Source organism: Bos indicus, chromosome 16, assembly GCF_029378745.1.
Source record: "Bos indicus isolate NIAB-ARS_2022 breed Sahiwal x Tharparkar chromosome 16, NIAB-ARS_B.indTharparkar_mat_pri_1.0, whole genome shotgun sequence".
Taxonomy (NCBI): domain Eukaryota; kingdom Metazoa; phylum Chordata; class Mammalia; order Artiodactyla; family Bovidae; genus Bos; species Bos indicus.
In genome coordinates, this window is record NC_091775.1 from 9,735,122 (window position 1) to 9,740,421 (window position 5,300).

Genomic DNA, 5,300 nt, shown 5'->3' on the forward strand with positions numbered 1-5,300 from the left:
AAGGAGCAAGTGTCTTTTAATTTCATGGCTGCAATCACCATCTTCAGTGATTTTGGAGCCCAAGAAAATAAGGTCTGTAACTGTTTCCATTGTTTCTCCATCTATTTGACATGAAGTCATGGGACTGGATTTCTGTGAAATATATCATATTTATTTTGAGGGGCTTGCCTAGTGGTACAACAGTGAAGAATTTGCTTACATATGCATGAACATGGGTTCGATCCCTGGGTCAGGAAGATCCCCTGCAGAAGTAAATGGCAACCCATTCCAGTATTCTTGCCTGGGATATCCCATGGAGAGAGGAGCCTGGTGGCCTACAGTAAATGGGTTCAAAAAAAAAAGTCAGACATGACTGAGCGACTAAACAACAACAGTAACAATTATTTCTTATGGATTTTGAAATGTCTTTTCCCTGGTGGCTCAGACGGTAAAGCATCTGTCTACAATGCAGGAGACCCAGGTTCGATCCCTGGGTTGGGAAGATCCCCTGGAGAAGGAAATGGCAATCCACTCCAGGACTATTGCCTGGAAAATCCCATGGACAGAGGAGCCTGGTAGTCTACAGTCCATGGGGTTGCAAAGGGTCAGACACGACTGAGCGACTTCACTTCACTTCACTTCACTTCCTCCAGTTACAAAGTAAAATAGAAATTTTACACCTCTTTTAAATTTAGTGACTATCTAGTGTATTCCCCACACTTGTATCTTCAAATCTACTGGGAGGGGATGCTATTTAAAGAACCAGGGTCTCCTGCATTGCAGGCAGATTCTTTACCAGCTGAGCTACTTCAATTCAGTTCAGTTCAGTAGCTCAGTTGTGTCTGACTCTTTGCGACCCCATGAATCTCAGCACTCCAGGCCTCCCTGTCCATCACCAACTCCCGGAGTTCATTCAAACTCATGTCCATCGAGTCGGTGATGCCATCCAGCCATCTCATCCTCTGTTGTCCCCTTCTCTTGCCCCCAATCCCTCTCAGCATCAGAGTCTTTTCCAGTAAGTCAACTCTTCGCATGAGGTGGCCAAAGTACTGGAGTTTCAGCTTTACCATCAGTCCTTTAGCATCAGTCCAGGACTGATCTCCTTTAGAATGGACTGGTTGGATCTCCTTGCAGTCCAAGGGACTCTCAAGAGTCTTCTCCAACACCACAGTTCAAAAGCATCAATTCTTCGGTGCTCAGCTTTCTTCACAGTCCAACTTTCACATCCATGACCACTGGAAAAACCATAGCCTTGACTAGACGGATCTTTGTTGGCAAAGTAATGTCTCTGCTTTTTAACATGCTATCTAGGTTGGTCATAACTTTCCTCGGGAAGCCCTATTCAAAAGAACACTGCTACCCAATTTCTGTGCTCAAGTTGGCATTTGAGTTAAAATGTAAGAATTAAATGATCGTGCAAAAGTTTGGTTTTTAGCAGTGTTCCACTGAAGGGCAGATGCTGACCCCTTGGGACATTAGATACAATCTAGGGAATCACCAACCAGTATGAAAAACTTTGCTTTATGTGAATATGAAAAGAAAAACCTGTTTTGATTTTGTCTTGAGGTGTTTGCAACCTGATTAAGAAAACAAGGCATCCACCCATTAATTGAACAGACAACTTAAGGCAACATATACCCATGTGACACATTGAGTGGAGTCATGAATTTTGAAAGATTTTTAACATCTTTGTGAATTAAGTTAGTGTTTAGTAATATGTGAATGCAGTATATATGCTTATATATAAAGGTACTGAAAAAAAAAATGCCTGCACGACACTGTTAATGTACCAATTGCCACTGAGCAATATGCTTTAAACATAGCTAATTTTAAGTTATGTAAATTTTACCTTGATGAGTAATCTGCATTTATTGTATGCATAAATAATAAAACTTTGTTTCTTTATTACATGTTGAATGAATAGAAAGTCAGTCACTACTTTCAGATAGGTTTTAGGGTATAGAGAGATTATTTTCACTGACTTCAACAATGAGCAGTCACTGTAGCCAAATATAACCAAAGCTAATATTTTAGTGACATGTTCCTCAATACAGCAACATAAACTTTATTATTTTTGGACAAATATATTAAGTAAATTAAAGTTATATAAATGCATAAGCAGATGTTATACAGAGGGAAAGCTTCAAAAATAGTACAATGTCTTAAGAATAATATATTTAAACATCCATTTAGTGAATGCACCCAGGATCATTTGTAGATAAGTAAATCTACAGTTTATTTCATCACTTTTCATACAAGTAACTCATTAGCAATATAAGCTGAAGCAATTATATTTAAAAGTTATTCTAAATTTGGACTACAGTAAACCAAACATTAAAATCAATTTTACAAATGACTGTTGATTAAAAAGATTTTAGCTACCTTCTCAGTAAAGTGGGCTAATACAAATGTAGTCTGTAAAAGAAATATCCTTTTAGAAATTGTTATGAAGTTTTTTATTATTCTTAATCTGTTTATATAAATTCTATCAACATATAATTTAACTGAAGTCAGTTTTTTCAGCATGTTTATCTATGTAAAAACACAATTTTTCAATTGTGTCTTAGAAACAAAAAATAAAATATTTGTTAAATAATAGCTTAACATCATTAAAATCTAATAAGAAACTGGCTGGATGTTTTCAAATGTTAAGTCATTTGTGCTTAATTGATTTTTTTTATCATGGATTATGATTTCTTATGTATACCACAATTGACAGATATAGCACAGATACTCTGAAACACTGAGTTTCAAACTAGGAACTTATAATACTTTTCTTAGAATATAATTTAATGTGAAATAAATTTGAAAATTAAAATGTTTTTAAATCATTAGCCATATGATTTTTCCTATTGCCTCTGTTCCCAAAAAGACACTCCAATTATTTGTAGTTCTGTGTTGATGAAAGAAACAATGGGAAAACAAGGTGAAAACTAAAAATTATCCAAAGGAAGTCATGAGGAATATTTAATATTGATAGAGATCAATTACAAGTAGCACTGTATGTTCACTCAGAATTACATGTTTCTAGTAATGAACTCATACCACCTTTAGAAAGACTGGATATAAATCATTGAGACTTGATCAAATAAAAATCTAAGGAACAGATTATTATTGTTAGGTGGGCAAATAATGATTTCAATTTATTTCAAGACAAAATGAGAACATAATTCATGAGTTTAAAGAAAGTTACTTTTTTACTCTTTTGTTTGTTTGTTTAAACTTGGAGGCTTTCCTAAAAGCTATAGACAATATAATCCCATGTAAATGGCATTATGTTCTCTGATCAGTGAGTCTGTCTATCAACGTTTATTTTCATGGAGTGAAAATACCCACCCTTCACAAGAAGTCACATTTTTATCTAATTATCATGTTTTATTAAATTATAAAATTATATACAATTTATATTTATAAAAAGCAACATGCTAAAGAAATAGATAAAATCTAACAGCATATCTGCAAGTTATTTTTCTCCCACCAAATTTAGTGAACTGCCTCCCATTGACTTTCAATAATCTATACTCAGGCAATTAATCCCCTGAAGAAACCATCTTAAGGCACAAATCTTGGATTCTTGGAGTCAACTAATGTTGAATTATTGAGGGTGTTGTGATTGGAGCCTTACAAAATACTGCATTTCTCAAAAAAAAAAAAAAAAAAAAAGCAACATGCAGTAATTTTTTAGCTCTTTTAATGTTTTACTTCAATGCAAAACTCAGAATATCTTTTCATAGAAAAGCTTAGAATATTTTCATGGATTTGCATGATGCAATAGCTCAACAGTGACAAAACAGCTTACAGAGTAAGACTTAAGAGTGTGATTAAAGACATCACACTAGCAACAAATAGTGGAATTGATGGGCGGAAGGATATGGAGTAGATACCCATATAGAATGTTCACAATACTTTTTGTTGGATGTACTGTGTATAGCTAAGCACTGCTCTGCTTATATATATATTTATAATATGGTCATACATTTATTTTTAACCGTGCTGATTTTGGATTTAGCCAAAAATCCAAATGTTAGGCAGTGTAAGCCTTAGTTTTTTCAGATAACTTATTAGAAAGAAAAATGATTTGGAGAAAGGAGGAATGATGAAAATACTACATGTTTTAACAATGATCCACAAAGCTTTCGTTACCGTCTTAACTATTTAAAGTAGCCTACTGTGATAATCTATTCTGAGTTTTTCTTGGTTATATGTTAAAATCTTATAAATTCAGATATATTAGTTATTAGGTAATGTATAAAATTCATTCTTCTCTCAAATTATAATATTATAATGAGTCAAAGTATGCTTCTTATAGAGCAATGGTCTTCTTGTAGTGATTCTTGAAATGGATTTTTATTATAACCTATTTATCTTAAATGTGAAAGAAAAAAAAGAAAAAAGCATTGTTTCTAAGTCACTATCATTTTATTTCTACAAGTCACATCATTCTCATTTTTCTGTTTTTCTTTTGGAAATTATTAGGAGTAATAAAAAACCTTTTTTTGTATACATGTTTTATTTCTGATAGGAGGTACAGCAGATAGGCTCATTAAATTACTCTATGTGGTACAACGTAAATGATGCTGGAACTGTATCACAAAAAAAGTCCCTAAACGCTGCCAGTTCCTAAACTTTACAAGGCTGCTCAATTTTCTGTCTCCTGACTTAACTTGTACCGTACTTTTATTTCTATACCCCACCTTTAGTCTAGTCATCTAGATGCGGAGATTTTCCACCTTCCCAGAACATGAAGGTCATTTCCAAATTCATAATAGAGCTATAATTTTATTTCTATCTTATTTCTAGTTTGTTATACAGCATGTGAAATGCCATGCTGGATGAAACAAAACCTGGAATCAGGATTGCCAGGAGAAATATCAATAACCTCAGGTATGTAGATGATACCAACCTTATGGCAGAAAGGGAAGAAGAACTAAAGAGCCTATTGATGAAAGTGAAAGAGAAGAATGAAAAAGCTGGTTTAAACTCAATATTCAAAAAAACTTAAGATCATGGCGTCTGGTCCAACCACTTCATGGCAAATAAAGGGGAAAACAATGGAAACAGTAACAGACTTTATTTTCCTGGGCTCCATGCACACTGCAGATGGTGACTGCAGCCATGAAATTGAAAGAAACTTGGTCCTTGGAAAAAAAGCTATGACAAACCTAGAGAGCACATTAAAAAGCAGAGGCATAACCAACAAAGGTCAGTCTAGTCAAAGCTATGATTTTTGCAGTAGTCATGTATGGATGTGAGAGTTGTACCATAAAGACAGCTGAGTGCTAAATAATTAATGCTTTTGAACTGTGGTGTTGAAGAAGACT

The 5,300-nt window shown here is 34.2% G+C and overlaps 1 non-coding gene across 1 annotated transcript; it reads left to right on the forward strand.

The window, feature by feature from the left end:
* Nucleotides 1–409: 409 nt before the first annotated feature.
* On the forward strand, nt 410–481 carry TRNAC-ACA (transfer RNA cysteine (anticodon ACA)). Its single transcript has one exon. It is a non-coding gene; the product is annotated as a tRNA-Cys (tRNA).
* Nucleotides 482–5,300: the final 4,819 nt, after the last annotated feature.